General features: G+C 44.1%; 1 protein-coding gene and 1 long non-coding RNA gene across 3 annotated transcripts in view; one reads left to right on the top strand and one right to left on the bottom strand.

Moving 5' to 3' along the window:
* The window catches only part of PDZRN3 (PDZ domain containing ring finger 3), a 131,209-nt gene that overhangs the window by 84,605 nt on the left and 28,209 nt on the right, over window positions 1-18,395 (bottom strand). The window lies entirely within an intron of this gene.
* The window catches only part of LOC120758079 (uncharacterized), a 28,357-nt gene continuing 19,630 nt past the window's right edge, over window positions 9,669-18,395 (top strand). Inside the window, exons 1-2 of the long non-coding RNA XR_005702770.2 lie at window positions 9,669-9,773; window positions 10,345-11,293. This is a non-coding gene — a long non-coding RNA (uncharacterized LOC120758079). The remainder of the gene's footprint in view (window positions 9,774-10,344; window positions 11,294-18,395) is intronic.

Consider the following 18,395-nt stretch of genomic DNA (forward strand, 5'->3'; position numbering starts at 1 on the left):
TCTTTCTCAATGTAAATATTTGTGGATGAAACTCCCTCTTCATTTTCTACACTAGCAGCTTTTTTCTTCTTCAAAGGGCAACTTGAAGTATTTATAGCTTGAGCTGATTAGAAATACCCCATTATTTTAGTTCTAGGAAATTTTCTCACTACCACTCAACAGCTTTTACCACTTTGTACTCCACTGATACACTTACTAATGGTATAAATGACCAGGAATGAAGAATTCATAGGTTTGCAGAACAGATTCATGCTGTTAGAGAACAAATGCTACTTTTCATCCATCCATCCCTAATTAATTCTTCTAACACAATCATATGGGAAGGCAATCTGATCCACATCTTGCCTGTTCAAAACTGTTTACGGTACATGATTAGTCTTCAATAAGACTAAAATGTGAATTTATACTTTCTTTTGCACCCAGCCAAGGTTACAAGTAAATATTATATGACTTCAGAGGAATTTAGTATATAATAAAGCCAATCAAAACTCCGTCCAATTGACTGGGAGAATAAATATCCTCTGTGACTGCACAGATCTTTAATTGGAATAAGAAGGTAAATCAGTGTGGTGGGTTGATCCTGGATGGATGCCAGGTGTCACCAGAGCTGCTGCATCACTGTCCTGCACAGCTGGGCAGGGGAGAGGAGAGACAAGGAGGGGGATGAGGGCAGGGAGATCCCTCATCACTGACTTTCACAGCAGAACAGACTCCACTGGGCAGACTGGTTTCATTTACTGCCAATCAAATCACAGAAGGATAATGAGAATTCAAAACTGAACCTTAAGACACCTTCCCTTGCTCCAATGCAGCTCTTTCCAAGGAATGCAGCCTTTCCCCGTCTGAAATTTGTTATCCCAGAGGTGCCACCACAGTTGCTGATGGGCTGGGCGTGGCACTGGGCATGGGGGAAGCTTCTGGCAGCTTCTCACAGCAGCCAGCCCGGAGCCCTCGCTACCAAAACCTGCCCAAAAAACCCCGTACAAGGAACAAGCAGCTTTCAAACAACCAAGTCACGTGAGAGATGAGAAATATCTCTAAGTTCAGTTACAACAGAAAGGAAAAGATGATCAGAAAATGAAATTGTAGGGCACATCTTTTGGTGTTCTTTTTCCACAAGGCACAAAAAAGCAGTGCTTTATATTAGCTAAAAACCCAACCTATAATTTCTTTAGCTGACCATATTTTTTCCAGCACACTCATGAGCTGATGACAGCTGCTCAAGGCTTTCCCATAAATGACATTCCTCAGCATTTTACTAACACAGGCCTGAGCTGCTCCAGTATTCCATCTGCATGAATTAATCTCTATGAATTAATGTTATGACTGTGCCGTACTCATTTACCATTACTTACATGCACATATATTCCATGACTACTTGTAAAGGAATAAGGTTCACATTTTCTGCATAAATACACACTTCTTTATGTCTCTCCTGACTTGCTCTCATTAGCTCTGCACTAAAAGATGTTAGACACGAGACTGAGCTGGTGTTGACTCTGGAATGCAGCAGTTACACGTGGTTGACTGGCCCCTTCGCCGAGGTTTATGATGTAGTTCTGTAGTTCATAATGCAGCCGATCTTTACAATGTAACACCCCTGCTAATAAAAATAAAATTGTTATGTAAGGCCACTGCTAAATAATGAAACCACTACTATGTTTAATTCACCTATTAATTTCTGTGTGGCAGTAAATGCTGTTATAGAGTTTGTTATTAATGTGAGTAACCTCAAGATCGCTGCCAAACACTTCAAACAAAAAAATCTCTGTAAAGATGTTGAAAACAAATGATACAATGCTCTGCAACTTAGTCCTTATTCCAAAATCAAGGGCAGGCTCCCAGTAATTAAATGGGAGTCCCAGTAACGTTATAGGGTGCACTGGAATGGAGTAAAGGAGAGGATGTTGAGGCCACCTGCTGTATCACCTCAGGAGCCTCTTCCATGGGATTTCAGCACAGTTCCACTGCCAGTTGTTTCTGCATTGACTCAGTTAAGGATTCGCGTCCACCTTTTGAGCAGAATCATGGAATAGTTTGGGTTGGAAGGGACGCTAAAGATCATCTCATTCCAAACCAACCTGCCCTGGGCAGGGGGGCTGTTCACTCCATCAGAGCCTCATCCAGCCTGGCCTTGAACACTTCCAGGGATGGGGCAGCCGCAAACTCATGAGTGTGCATGAAATGCGAGGAAGTCTCACGGCTGTGAAGGTTTATTTTCAAACTTCCACTTATTTCTTCCAAAAGATGCCAGAGTCAGCCCCACTGAACACCAAGATGCTGTGACATGCTGGGGACAGCCCTCTCCCAGAACACAACCCTTCCCAGCCCCAGACTCCTTGGATCATGGTAACAAATAGCTCTTTGTTATAACTAAAACACACATAACTGTAAAATGCAATTATTGTCCACCTTCATAATGAAGGAACTCTGAAATAAAACTCCATAAATAACTAAAAGAAAACACAGCAGCTTTAACAAAGTTCTGCCTCAACAAATCTTCACTGTGACCTCAGGATTCAATTTTAACAAGTTGGTTTTAATCCTGTTAGTTTAAGATCAAAGGAAAACATTCATTGGCAGGGTTAAATGAAGCAACATTGAAGGATTTGGAAAAATAAGGCCAATACCCACACCAGCCCTTCTGTCCTAATTAAGTTTATATTTTTTCTAAGTATTGCTGGCAGGAATTAATACTCAGAGACCTAAGCCAAAGTAGCTCACTTTAACCCGAGGACGTTTTTTCACTTACTCTGACGGCAGTTCAAGTTTTCCATTTTGAAGTATTTAGCTTAATTTCCTACTTGAGAAAGTAAAGCTCTTCTCAGCAGCTCTTCAAGTAACAACTATTTTCCTTTTACATGACCGAGTCCACCCTGCTGGTCTTTGTGATCAGCTCCTTCTGGCAAAGGTGCTGACCAAACCACAGTGCCACTTTCTCCTCAAAAGAATATTTATTTCTGTTCCTGCAGCTGCTTTATCAGGGTGAAAAATGGGGAGAAAACCGATCCTAAATATCACTGATCTTTGTAGTTACGGGCAAGTAAATTCTGACACGCAACAAAACACATCTACTGTTCCCTGCTCACACATGAGCCCGTGGTGGTCCCGTTCTCAGGGGAACTTGTGCCCACTCCCAACATCTGGCACCACTCAGAACATCTGGCACCTGGAGGCAGGTGGGCTCTGCCTGCTCTGACAGTTCAACTGCTGTTCCGATTATCTCCAGCTGAAAACATTCGGGCTACTGGAGCTGCTAAAACCTCCGAGCTTTGCACAGAGAAATTAATTCCTGAAAATACTCCCCGAGAATGCATCACCTGTGGACTTTCCCTTGTTCTAGAGACATTCTAAGGAGGAGGGGAAGGCAACCAGTCTGCACTCAGCCTACATGGAGAATAGAAACACACAAGCCAGATTTAGAAACCTCTGAAAGAGAAGTGAACATATAAAACTACCACCTCTTATAATTTTATTTATGCTCTAGTCCTTCCAGTTTTACACCGCATGTCCCTAAAAAAAAGAGCTTGGGTTCCCAAGACAAACACTTCAGTGCGAGTTAAGTACTTGTTACAACCCCATCCTGTTTCTCCTTTTGTCTGTACAAAATCTTTCATTAACTTTCACTGATCTCATTCTATACTGAGGTCTGGATAAATGCTGTAGGAGTTGCAATTTTGGCTGCCTCTTTGATCTCTGTAAGATGAAGGATAATTTCCGTTTTTAAGTGGCTTTGCTTGGCTCTTCCACAGCCTAGCACATGGTGTAAGATTCTCCTGCGACAAAATGGAGAGGCTGAGAGGTGGTGGTAAAATACCCAGAGTTGTAATGTCAGTTCTTCGTGTTCCTCCTGAAAACCAGGAGACCAACAGTTAACTCAGGCCATCCATTTCTGCATCTGTGTGTGTACTTGTCATGCACAAACCTAATTAAAACCAATTGTAACTGCTGAAGTGTAACATTACTGAGCATAACTTGTATTTTGTCATGACTTCAAAATGAAAATGTGCCTTTTGACTTGTTATGGAAGTCCTGCCTGCCAGACATTTCTAAATAAAGCCCAGGAGACCGAATTTACATCTTCCCTCTCTTAACCCTTCTCTTAATCACTTCCCTCTAATTCCACTTTTTTTTTCCTATTTTTTTTCAATGTGTGTGGCTTGAGCAAAGCCTCTTCTCTGTAATTGTCTTCTAAACTGGCAAAAGGACAGTGCAGGGTGTGACCCTCCTCCAGTTTTTGTGCACAGTTGTGTCCTCCTGGGCCCCATTCTCCTACCAGCTCTCCCACATCTCCGTTAAGTAGCCAAGATTATACAAAACAGTCAGATTCCTGTTCCACATCTGTGTCTTCCTGCAGCGACTGGAGCCAGAAAACCAGTTGTCACTGTGGTATTTGATAATATTCTGAGCCAGAGGTACTGTGTGTTCACATCTGGGACTGAGTGGGTTCCCTCTTTTAGGTGCAGAGGACGGTGGAGCTCACTTGCACAAAAGTGGCAAGAGATGCAGGCAAGGATTTCAGAGAAAATTAAGCGAAATATTCCTTTTTGTCAGGGATTCATGTTGAGCTATTTCCCTTACTGTGTACGTCGCAGACAGTGCTCATCTTTCCCTGAGTGAAGGTTCTCTCAGCTCCTGGTGAGCACTGAAAATGCTTTTCTTGCCTTGGGACTGCACAGGCACATCCCATTCCCCGCTGGGTTACACACCAGAGTGCAGCTCCCAGGCAGTCCCAGCCAACGAGGGCCTGAACGACAGTCAATATTGTGTTCTGGAGGACCAATTTTAGAGCAAAAACATACATTGTATGTTAGTCTAACATTATTGCTTTTGCCTTAATTCTCTTCTGTTTGCTAAACCCAATGTTTTCAGCAGCTGATACTCAGCAGTGAGCTGGGCTGACAGCTTCTGGCGTGCACTGGTTTTTTAATGACTACCATCCCCTGGCACACACTGCCTCCTTTAATAAGTACCAGCCACAGGCACACATACCAGGGATGTAAAACAGTTTTATTAAATTAGGCAGAGGCACAAACGATCACAATCATTTTCTTACTAATAAAGAGAAACGTTCACATTTATTTACACTCTACTGAGTTCAAGCTGAACGCACGATCGGCTGTTTTGCAATACCTCCCCACACGAGTTCTGATGGGTTTTTAGAATTGGGTTTTCTTACCAAGCACAGCATTTCCCAACGTTGTGACTGTTCCTAAGGGCACTGTCCTAAGGAGAAGCAGCAGCAGTTTCACATCCTTGGCTCCATTCCTGCCCTGGGGCGAGGTGTTGGTGTCACCTCCATGTCCCGAGAGGGGCTGGGTTCACCTGGGTACACACCCAGCAGCGCCGTGTGCTCAAGCTGCTCCATCACCTGCACTATGCCCGATTCTTTCTCCCGAGAATCCAATTTATCACCTCAGTGACTGAAATTAAGTGCCAACAGAAGGCAGCCAGCACGAGCCGTGCCCCGCGGCCGAGCCGAACCGCTCGGCACAGTTCCTCTGACCCACCAACAAATCCCCATCGCACTTATGCCCAAAGTTTCTGTGGAGAATCTGTTGTTCCTCCTCTACAAGCTGGGTTTCACTGCTGTTTAACTGGCTCAGGCTCACTGGAGCAGTTCAGTGTGCCTGACTAACACAACCCCACTGGTGGCTGCCTTAGGTGTGTGGGCTGCGTAAATCTGGAGAGGTGACCTCAAAGTGAATCTATATCATGGGGAAAGATTAAACTAGGCCCTTAGGCCATTAAATTATCTTCACGGCATCACAGGTGCAGCAAGAGAACTTACTGTCTTCAGGATGCTTGATGCAACTTGGTTTTATTTCTGTTCTTTGAGAGAAGTTTAAAGGAAAAGGATAAATGGATTTTTATTCACTCTTCACTGCACACTGGAATAAAAACTCAATCTGCTTTACATGGAAATTAGTATCATGAACTACTGCACACTTTTCCAGCAGAAAAAGCTCTTCAAAAGAACTAGACAGGAAAATATTCTTTCTACCTAAATACTTATTATGTTACGTGAAACAACAATAGTATGTTATGTGAAATGCATCGTGTAATATTTAGAAATTGCTATTGTTAAAAAAGGAGCATTCACAAAAATTTGATCTTCCAATTGGTGTATTTTAGTACTATGAGTAGGGGATGGTAAAACTATGGTTACTTGAAACCTGCAAATAGGGCACTTTTGAACTGTTTTCTACCTGCAAATATGAGTATTTTGGAATTATCTCTGATCAATCATCCTACCAACAGCCACACCCAATTCCTCCCTTTTTCTTCCATTTACTCCTTGTAGGATTTCTGCACAACCAAGCAAAAATGGGGTAAGCACAGGAGCCAGCAGCTCTCCCAGTACCACTGACAAAACAATTTTCACGCTCCAGTATCACGGCAGTAGGAGTGCTATAAAATACACCCTGAGTTCTCAGTGGCACATCCCCACACCTTCCTGCTGCAAACAGCACTTGGCTCTGAACCTCATGCTCTCCCTGTGGATGCTGCTGCTCTAGGGAATGTGGGATACAAATCTATGAAACACTTTGCTACCTCCTGCTGCCTTTTTTTTTTTTTTTTTTTTTTCCTAGTTCTGTGTGTTTCTCTCAGGTAACGTGATCTCAGGCTAGTATCACTATCATGCTACTTATCTCCAACAAAATGCCCTTACCGAAGTCATAAAACCACAAGATTTATCTGTAGGTATTTGTACAATCTCAGCATTGTATCAGCGTTTTATAGGGTGTATCTGGAAGTTCCTCTGATTTCTCAGATGTCTTTAATTTTCTGCAGTAATGTAGGTAAGATTAAACGCAAATCTTGGCAAACAAACCTCTGGCATTGCAACAACAGAGAGATAGGGATTTTTTTTTTCCCCCTTTATTATCCTGCTAGAAAAACTTGGAAAATGCAGGTTTATTTCCTCCCTAAACTCTTGCAGACCTACTCTTGTATTTTGTGCAGGATATTTATGTACTAGAAATTCCAGTTCTCTGGTGAGAGTGGCCTGGTTCTCCCAAAGGATGTGGCATTGCCATGACCGTACATGCACGGCCCCAGGTATGTCCCACTACCTGCAGCTGATTTTGCCACAGAGGGAATGGGAAAAGGAGCAGAAATGGGTTCCTGTGCCCACAAGGCTGGTGTGAGCTCAGAGAAAAGCTGGGGTGAATTCCCAGCTGGAGTCAGCCCCACAGCCCTTGATGTCAGCGGATCCGCACTGAAGAATTGCAAACTTGAGCATATTTGGATCGCACGCTGCTTCTTTATGGCTCTGTAGATGTGACAGATTTCCTGTTGAGTCCCAGCTGCTCTCACTTTCCCGTTTCACGGAGCAGATCCCCAGCGAGGGTAAAATCGTGGAAGATGGGCCAAACCACGGCTCTGCCCCCTCGCACAGAGCAACAGCTGAACTCGCCGGGAGCTGCGCGAGCGTGAACCGCGCTGCGCAAAAACCCCGCAGCAGAGAGTCAAAACCCAGCAAATATTCCAGCCTTGGAAATGTCTGGAATGAGCTGCAGAGCCTGGATGGCCGGAGGAGGCTGCGGGCTGTGATTTATGTTTGCTTCCAGGTGCATGTAAATTTTCCATCCCCCATATAGACTCGAGCTCTGTGCTGCGGCCACAAGAGATTAAAATTCCTGTGCATTTTCTGGAACTATCAGCCCCGCTGAGAAAGGAGCATGGGAAGCACCGTTTGTTTGGTGCTTACAGGAATCCTTCATATACATATATTTTCTTAGCGTTTCGTCGTAGCATGAATTAAAATATTCCATTTGGACGAAATGTTATTTTAGCTAATTTCCTGCAGGCTCTCTTCAGCCCGTTCCTCGGTGAATGGTGAATGACTCTTCAGTGGAGCCCAGCACTTTCAGCCCCTGTTGCTTAGAATAGCTCCCTGCTTCTCAAGTATTAATTGTATCTGGTTATGTTTAAATGTCATTAAAATATGCAGCAAGTGATCTACGGGGATTCATATTTCTACCGAAAATCGAGCCTGCACCTTAACTTCCCGCTGCAGGAATCTGGGATGGGTTTTTCCCGCTGCGCCTGTTGCAAACATCTGCCACTTCTGAACACTGAATAGAGCCCTTGCAATCCAAATTTTAACATTGTAACCCAACGCTTTTAAGAGAGAATATTGCTATTTTATTCATAAACTGCTTCGAGAAAGGAAAGGGGGAGCAGAGGCGAGGAAGGAAGCCAAGAGAGCTTTGAGTTGCTTTCTGTTTTCAAGTGTCTTGGGGAGCGCGGTGCCAAGAAAAACAGAGTCCAGAGCAGTGAGCAGCGGGGAGATCCTGTTACAGCAGCCCAGCACCTCGGGAGACGGGGCTGCCTCCGGCAAGGAGAAGGAAAGAAGGGGAGGAACAGGGACCTGGCTGCCTCTGCACCCCAAGAGCTGCATTTTGGGGGGAGTTAATGACAGGGATCCCGTTCTTCAGCAGCTCGGTGGGTTGTTCACGCAGGCAAGACACGCAAAATCTGGCCCTGGCTGGAGCAGAGCTTTCAGAGATGGGTGACTGGGGAAAGGGAGAGGGCTCATCATGATCAGAACAATAAGCAAAAGTAGGAAAAGTGTAAGTGAACTTACACACGGGACTGCAAACTGCTACACAGCCGGTGTGGCCAGCTCTGGGGTTTAGAGCTTCACCAGTGAGCTCACAGCAAGGGAAGGAAAAGAAAGACACCCTTTCCCCAGCACAGATGTGTATTTTCTCTGAGTATATTTGCTAGTCTTACATGATAAAATGAGTGTTTTTGTCTAGTTAGGGTACAGATTGTGGAAAATTGCTTAGGACAAGTCAGCAACTCATTCACCCTATACATTTGTACAGGGAGTTTGGACAAGCCTACAAAGCTCCTATTTATCCCCCTTCTAAAAAGAAAGCAGGGCTGCAATTCCTTCCATGCAGGCAGAGAGGGAACGGGAAAAATGCAGAGCACAAACCAGTGAGCCTAAAGATGGAGTGTGGGCAGACTGTCCCCCACTCACACGTGCAGTCTGTGTCTTTCAGAGGGATGACAAAACACAAGGAGTTCAATTAAAAAGTAAAACTTGTGAAGCTGTTATAAGCACTGACACCAGCCTGGCCATGGCCCCGTGCTGTCACTGAGAGGGGCAGAGCCGGTGAGCCCAAGGAGCCGGGCCAGACCCGGCGTGTTTTTGGAGGATCATTATTTTATGAGGGGTCAGGGCTGGAGCAGGTGGTGTGTGAACTTTGCCAGGGGGCAGTGACCTGCAGCAGCCCTGCTATTCCTGTGCCTCGTGTCTCCAAGGGCAGCTGCCACTCTGCTGGTGACAAGGATCGCACAGGCTGGAAGTGCCAGCGATGGCACAGGACACCTGTGGTGTGTGAAACGGGGAGAACACGGAAAGTAAAGCTGTGCTGTTTCTTGACAGCAAAGACGTGGCACTCCAAGGGTCTTACAAGCACAACAAACTCCCTCCAGATTTAGACTGGGACAAAATGGCCCTGGGACCCTAAAACCACCCTGCCTAATGAATAGAAGGTTTTTGTGCTGCCTTGGGAGAAACAGGGGCTGCTGAGAGCACTCAAAAGCCTTAACAACCCTGACCAGCCTCACCTGGGCTCTCTGCCCACCCCACCCACAGGTCCAGAATCCACTTAAGCTCAGCCGTGGGGCTTGGTCTCCTTCCTAAGCCATGTTGGGGCTGTCCTGCTGCCTGTCCTGTCCCTCTTCCTGAGGTGTTTGGGCTTCTTGGCTTGACCGTGGTGCTGCCTCACCGCCTTGGAGATCCCCAGCTACCGGTAGGACATCTTGTTATTACTGCCCTGCCTCATCAGCAGTGGCTCTGTTTTTAATGGGGTGTTTTGCACTATCAAAGTTGCATTTTAGTTGTGTCAGGTCAAGATTTGCTGTCTGTTGCTAGTTGAATCGTGCTGGGGTTTGGCACTTTGCCTGTTGGTTGTGTCCTAAAGAGCCTCTTTGCTAAGGAAGATGAGGAAAGGGCACAAAAATGATCTGGGAAAGGTTGTGTTTCATGGTGGGTGGAAGTGCTCATTGCTGTGGTGCAGTTCCAGGCTCACAGTTAAATCCTGATCCAAGCATTTCTGGGAGACATTGCAGCCTCTTAGAAATGAGAATTTCTCCTGGAAGGGGAGGCTGCACCAGCCCTTTCACATCCTTTGGTTGGGGGAACTGTTTGAGCTCTTGACAAAACTTGGAGCAGTTCAGGTTTGCTCTGATTTGTGCCCACAGTCCCAAGCTGACAGAGATTACTGGGGAAGAATTGAGTGATAATTTGCTTTAGGCATTTCCATGAGGTTTCAGTCTATGAACTGACCCTCTAAAACTTTTCCTCTCTTCCACTTGAATTAGGGGAAGCATTCTGTGGTCCTGGCCACTGGTTTACAGATGAACCACTTTGTGGATGATAAACTCACTGACAGCATTGCCAAATACTCCCCAGAGCATTGAACCAGCACTGTCTGAACTCACGAGGATCTTTACTGTGGTTTCCCTGCCATGAAATTGTTGGATGTTGCTGCTTTTTTTCTGAACACAGCAAAAATAGCCAGTGCAAATTGAATGTATTTTGTGAAACTGGCTTAGCTTACAACTAATCCTTTAATCTATATGGAGACAGGAGAATCCAGTGGTTGGAGCACAGAAATAAGATCCAATAAACTGGTTTCTAGCATTGCATTCTGCCCCTTGCGTCACCCTCCCAGCCAATAGGTGTCCATCTGTAAAAACACATCACTCAGCCACCTTTCTACATGGCTGGGATGTTCTGATGAAAAGGGATCTTAACATGCAAAAGATATCAATGAAACTGCAGAGAGAGGGAAAGGCATCAGCCAGTATCCAGCCAGAAGCACATTAACTGCTCACTGCTGGCCCTCTCACAGAGTACTTTCCAAGATAAGGTACAAAACACTGCAAGCAAGCAGTCCAGGAACCTAAATCTGAACTCTGACTATCAAGGGAGAGTCAATTATTTGCAATTGCAGAAGTTAATGCGCTTCAGGATTGATTAAGTGAAAGATTGTTATGAAAAAAAAAAAAAACCAACCCTGTAATTAAAAATATATGTATTTTTTAAGGAGCCTTCCTTACTCTGAAAGCCTTGTATACAGTAGTGTGAGGAAAGCTTATGTTATATATGTGTGTGTGTGTACATACACGACCCAAATCCTGCTATCAATTACAGATACAAATCTGGAACAACTCCAGGGCTATTTGCATGGGCCTAAACTAGAACAGACTGGGGCTTGTGAAGGAGGTGTGTGCATTCAGCGCTGTTTGCTCTTCTGTGGAGGCAGAGGTTTGTGGAAATGAGCTTTTCATATTTGCTGGTGGTATCGGTGCTTGAGGGATCTCTTCTGCTCTAAAGCACTGAGTGCAGTTGTATTAGAATTTAGAATTATCACCTATGAAAACTCTGTGGTTGCTGGAATCTTGCGTGTAAGAACATCACTCGCTGGTCAATCTCAATACTTTTACTGATTTTTTTCTGATGTCCCCACGTGTACTGGATTATTCATCCCGTTCCTTAGCCAACATTCAAGGTCTTGATTGTTTTCCAAGGTAAAACTTTGCATTACACTGGGCTTGTCTCTGAATCTCTGTGAAGCTTTTAGCTTAAATGTGGCTCAATAAGGTATTTGGAATGATATGCAATTGAAAACATGACCTGTATATTCAGAATCCTAATTACTGAACCAAGAAATACTAAGAACTGGTAGATGCTTGCACAAGAGACACATATGAAGTGCCTGGAAATTAATTTCTTTTTAGAAAATAATCTCAATGCTGTTTCTGCTTTAATTCCTTACGAGCAGCCAGTGCCAGCTGTGCTTTACTACATTCAGATGGCATTTCACATACCACAAAAATATAGTTTGTGACCAAAATTGCAGAGTAGTAACACTAAGATTATGCAGCCATTTAGGTGAGGAAACATAAAATAACATCTTAGAAATAACTCATTACATCAGCTCCTAGAGGTAAGGAGAAAGGCAGTAATACATGATTTAAGCATTACTCATTTTTCATTTTATTCTTGCTATAAAAATCTATCAAATTTTCAACCATTTTCTTGAAAAGGTGGAAAGACAGGGTGGGTTAAGCTCTTCCACTGGTGTGGAAAAGGAGCTGCACTTCAATCATCCAACGGTGAAACAAATCTCTCCAGTTCTAAAAACTCTGGTTTTGAACAACCTTGATCAGTACAGCAGAAATGAGGACAGGAAGTTGACAAAGAGTGCTCAGCTTAATTAACGCAGCTACATTTTCTATCAGGCCAGTCTTGGTGTGGCTTAGACAGCGCAAGGAAAATAGCTGACATGGCAAGGAAGTGTGAGCTGGGTTTGTCAAACACACACAACCACACTGAAGTGACTCCTGAAGTGTTTCAATTTTTATTCAAGCCTTAAGCTGCAGTGATTTTTAAATAACGAGTTCCCTGCGGATAAACGACGGTTGATTCAAAACTACCAGCGCAAACTCATCCTTCGCCGTGCTCAGCTTTTTGGCCCATTGCTGAAAGAAAACATTCTGCTGGTTTAAGGAAAGCAGCTGGTTTGTGTTTATGAAATTTGCATTATCTCTACTTGGAGCTGGATCATCGGCCCTGGGTTAGAAAATCTGGAAATATTTTGCTGGCCCTTTCGGAGGTGATTTCCCTCAGCATGTTTCCTCACCCTGACTGCAGGAGCAGGATGGACCATGTGGTCACAATTCACCCTTGATTTCCATCAGCAGAGGTGAATATCGAGAGCAGGGCTTCAGGAAAGTTTCAGGGTGTTGTTCTCAAATACTGTCTATGGTAGAAGTGTTCAAATCCTCCTAATTGCTACAGGATGAAAGGATTGGCTTTATTTATGCACTTGTGATTTTGCTGTAATTTGTTTTCCTTTTTTTTTTTTTACATTTTTGACTTTACAAACTTCTGCTAATAGGGTGCCCTTCCTCTCTTTATTCCTATTATGAAGTAATGAATCAAGTCCTAATTGCCATTAAGTCAAAACCAAAACAAAGGCAACATAAAAACCCTTCATAAAGCGAAATAACCTAAAAATCAGGAAATCAATAGTCAAAAACTGCAAAGATACACTTGCATATCACTGTTGTATCAATCTGAGTGTGGTCTGCTCTCCTGGACCAGGAACTGAGGAGGCTTTTGTACAAACACAGATGAGAGACATCAGAAACCCAGATCTGGATCTGTGTTTTTTGCAATGACAAACTTGTTTTAGTCACCATCAACACCAAATCGCCAAAATATGGTTTATGACAGTTGAGGGTTTTGCTGATACAAACTGTGCTTACACGCCTCAAAATCAGTAATAATAACAGCTGCAGGGGAGTTGGTTTAGTCACAGGAGGGTGGAAGGGGTGGCAAGAGCCACGAGGAAAGCACAGCACCTTGGGCAGTTAATGACAGGCAAGGCTGAAATGTCATTTTGTGCTGTTCTGGGAGAGCCCCTGGCACAGCAAAGCAGCTTCCTGGGATATTTAGCTGTACACTCGGTGAAAATTGCTCTTAGAGCTGGTAACTCCTTTTGTTTAACACCACCAGCAATTGTTCCCTGACCCAGGCAGCACCACGCAGAGCCCAGCTAAACAGATGACAGCCTGGCCATTTACTTCCACGGGAGCTGGACAAAAGCCATAACTTTTATTTCTGAAAACATTCTGGCTGCGGGTCTTGATTGAGTCAAGCGGAATGTTCTTACAACAACAAACGCCCTTAAATATTTCAGCACAATTGAATTACAATTATTTCGGTGTGCTCAGCCCTGGAGACACTCATGTATCCATAAAAGAGCTGAGTGCAACAAGACCCCACAATAGGAAGGAGTTTTTCTCAAAAATGTGGCATGATTATATGTATTTTCTAAAGCTCCTAAGGGTGAGATGTTTCGAGTCTGCAGATGTATGCATCTATTTTGAGAAAGCACTAAATCATAAAAACATTGCCCCCAAAGCAATGTTCAGGATGTGTGTACACGTGTATATTTTTTTGTGTGTTATTGAACAGTTAATGTGACACATCTGGTGGTCAAGAGCTGCTTTATCCGGGGACAGTGGCTCAGGTATTTTGAGGGACTCTGGAGTTTGATGGTAACCAGACTGATATTTGATAATGCACACCTAAACTTGCTTGATGTCGCTTCCATGAGAGACTGGAGTGTGAACATTTGAAAGGTCACACTTCCATGGAGCATTCTGGACGCACAATATTTTTGTCTTGGGGATATTTCTCCAACTGGACGCTTCTAAAGAGTGAAACACTGAATAGCTCTACTTAAAGAGAATGTAAATTATCTCCTCCTGATGTTCATTAGCAAAGATTTGAGTCATTTTGCCATAGACTTGCCTGGCTTAAATTTGTTTCCTGACATAGTTGCTATATTGGCTTAATCATTGAGTATTTTCAGGTTTTGATACTCATAAATATTACCATAATTTGCAGCATGTAACAATAGGAAGGAAAAGGGAAGGTTTTGTTGTGTTAAATTCCTCCTGCCCCAAAGCACTTGTTAGGTCTCCCTATGAGAGGTGCAGGAATAGAAAAATACGGATTCTTTGATCAGTACAGTTCTAAAATCCTCTGTACCTGAGGATCAACAAAGGCCACATTGGACTGTTTCATTTAAAACAGCACTGTCCTGAAATGCTCTGAAATCCTCCTGACAGGTTGGTACCACCTGCCCGGGGCCTCAGCCAAACACAGATTTCACATGCAAGTGTGATTTTCATGAATCACTGAACTGTTGGCAACCAAATGTTTTCTGGGTGGTGCTGCGGAGAGCACAGAGCTGTTTTCATGCTTAAACTTCGTTCCTAACACTTTCTGGTAACCTCTGCTTATTTTAATAATTGAGATGTACAAGGGAGATTAAATAATTAAAACAGGCTGTGAAAGTTCTGGATCATTAACAAAAGCATTCATGGCATTAGTCTAAGGTATCTTCAAGAAAGTTGGGTGTTATTCATTCACTATAATGCACTGCAGGCAGCAAATGGATGAAGAGAGGGACTGCAGATCACTGTGACTATCAGATTGGGCTGGCACACAAAATCTCACTGACCAGCTGAGAATCATTTCAGTCCCTGCCTTTTGGGGGTCTGCATTTTCCCCTTCAGTGCATTTTCTGTAAGTAAGAAATATTACTGTTCACACAGGACTCAAAAAAACTCCCTATACTCAAGGGTAGGACTTCCTCCATGGATTTGCTCATGGATCCTCCCACTCCTTCCTCTGGCTCTGTTACCTCTGTGTATTCACTCTTCCTGAGTTCTGTGAATACGAAATCGTGCAGATATTTGAGTCAGACCTAAATGTCGCAGGACGAAGATTCGCAGCATCAGTTCTGGCTCTGATCCCTTATTTCTGGTGCCTGTAGGAAAATCCTGAGCTTTCTTGCAGCCTGCATCCCTCGGGGGCTGGCAGCCAAAGGATGAGTGTGACAGCCTGCTGTCCCCTGTGACAGTGGCAGCTTTTCCTGTGAAGTTCTACATCACTGTCAGATATATTCCTGTGTCCAAGAAACCTTTATAGACTTGCTGGGCAATCAGGACTTTTCAAAGGCCAGGCTGTTGCCTAAGAAACCTTAACAAATGATCACTGGCTGTATGAATTGATCCATTTTCTGTATTACGAATACTTTTATTTCATTCTGTAAGGGCACAGTGTGTTTGTACACATTTCCCTGCTGGAGCAGGTCCCTTCCATCCTGCCCTCTTCTGTGGTTTTTTGTGATTTAAGTACAGACATGCATCTTTTGTACTGGGGTTGTTTCTGTTCCACTGCAGACACTTCTTTGCATAAAGCCCAAAGAGAATAATTATAGAGGCTCCAACAAGGCATATGTGAATAACGAACGAAACATAATTCTTCTCCTCTTGCATTATACTGTCATAGATTCTTGACAAGTACTAGCATAAACTTCTTGCAATTAATAGAAAATCATCACCAAATACTTGCAATTAACTAGTATCTAGTGTTGGGAGCTATAGCACCAATCAAAGTCGTGTTCTGGAAGCCTTCATGCAGAGATTTACACTAAGTTTGCCTGGGAAGGGCTGTGGAGATGCCTCGGTGCCTTTTGAGGAGAGCAAAGAACAATAAATCAGGCTACTTTGGGTTCGATTTTACAACTGGAAAAGATTACACTGACCTTGACAAAACAGAGAAGCCAGTGCTCTGATGCAGAGAATTTGATGGTTACCACTCATTTTTGTCATGGAGAAGAAAGGAGCAAATTGTCCATATGCTTTTAAATAGTACTGTCAACATACAGTATTTCTAAATCAGCCTAATCCCCTTTGCTATAAATGGAAGCCATGCTTTCAGTATTTCTGGTGGGAATTAGTTAACTAAGTGCTAAAACTTGCCAAACTGCATTTTATATATTAAAAAAAAAAAAAGGAGCTTCATGAATCAAAAGCTGTGTTTAGCTGCACATAAATGGGCTCCCAGAAAAACGTATGCCTTGTAATCACATCTTGCTAGTCTAATACCTTGTATAAAATCCAGAAACTATTTTTTGCATCTGACAGTGTTTACAGCACGGAGCCTGAAGTCTGCCCTCCTATAGTTACTGCTGGATACAACTTTATTTATGGCAAAAAACTGAACAGGCTTCCTGTTTACAGGGAGGATATTTATCTGTCAGGTGAGCACCGAGTGTCCAAGTCCAGCCCCGCTTTCTGCGGGAAATAGGATAAGAGAAAAAATGTAATCCAAAGTAGAACGTGAATTGTCTGTGAACCTGCATGAGGCTCAGCATCCAGTGAGGGTTGTCCCTCAGAGTTTAGACCTTTGCAAGGACAGAACTTTGTTTATGCTGGTTTTGCCTTGTTTTATGGCTGTGGAGGCAGAGACTGCTTGGAACCAGAGAGAAATGCCAGCTGCACACAGAGCAGGTGCTGGATCAGTATTTTACTGCATTACCTGGAGCAAGGAGGCAAAAGAAATGGCAAGGGGGGGTTGTGTGGAATTTGTGGAATTATGTTTTAAGAGTCTGGGCAAACTGGTCCCATCTGAGGCAAAACAAGAGGGATGCTCCTGTGAACTGGACTTGGTTGGACTGGGCACCCTGGTGTTCAGCCTTTAGATTCCCTCTGGTTATCCTGGCCTGATACACTGCAGGTTTATTTATATCCCACAGGGTTTCCTGTGGATTATCAGGTGCTTGTTTTGCTTTCAGCTGGAGAGGCCCTTTAGGGGGGGAGGTACCTTTAACTATCCACTTGACAGCAGTAGATTTGATGGATGTGATTTACAAAGAGGGGGGGAAAAATGGAGTAAGTGCTTGGAGCTGATTGACAGCTGCAGTAAATCCAACCCAGCCTTTGAAGAGAAATAACGAGCGGTGGGGCAGATGCAGCCCCATCCCTCTCCGTGGAGGCATTTCAGCTCGTGAGCAGTGCCCTGACTTTTTCATGTGCTGCTGAGAACCAAACATATGGTTCTGCTCAATGAGAACAAGTGGGAATCGCTGTCAGATGAACCCAGATTAAAAGCAGAGCAGGGGTGTGACCCACTCGGGCGCTGTGGCACCGCTGCCCTCCCACCCAGCTGAGAGCACCAGCACTCAGTGCCTCCCTCCCTCTCCCAGGCTCTGCTGGGAGCCCCCAGGCAGCAGGACAGCAGGAAATGCTCCTGTTAAGGATGATGTACGATCTCCAAACGCTTTGCACAAGAAGAAGTTGGTATTGATGGGCTCATCTGGTGTGAAGAACACGCTATCGCTGCGTGGCCTCGTGCCCAGCCTTTGTAAGGTCCTGGCACAGCCTCTGTTCTCCTCCCCAGAAATCAGGAGCTGAAGTTGTGCAGCTCCTCTGATAAACAAGTAACCCTGATGTAGTGCAGCTTGTCTCCTTTTGTTTTCCCTGGATTGTTATCCCTCCTTCTGCAGGGGTTCAGTTCAGCTTCCCCGCAGGTCAGGGCTCCTCCTGCCAAATGCATTAGGTGGGAAAGCTGATTCTTCTGCAATATCCATATTCCAGTTCCTCTGTTTTACAGGACCAACTTCTGCAGAGAGTGAGCCCCTGGAAACCTCAAAAATCCCCTCAGCACGGATTATTTTAAGCAGTAGAATAGAGGGATCCTGTGTATAACCTCAGGTGTTGTCCAGCCCAATGGCTGCAGCTTCTCCTTAGGTGCAAAGCTTTGTAAGACACATCTTGAACCCACTGGAACAGCTGCAGCTCTTAAATCCCACAGGAAGCTGCTTTGGGTTTCAGGATAGGGTGAGACCAGCCTCTAACAGACTGCTGACCCTGTGAGAACAGCCCCTCACAAAATCAAACTTTTCATAATAAAACCACAAAAGGAGATGATTGCATTACAGTCATAAAGGGTGCAGTGCTTGAATTACTGTTTTAAACTCTTTAGAAACACATTGCTTTGTACA

The sequence above is a fragment of the Hirundo rustica genome, chromosome 12 (genome assembly GCF_015227805.2).
Source record: "Hirundo rustica isolate bHirRus1 chromosome 12, bHirRus1.pri.v3, whole genome shotgun sequence".
NCBI lineage: Eukaryota > Metazoa > Chordata > Aves > Passeriformes > Hirundinidae > Hirundo > Hirundo rustica.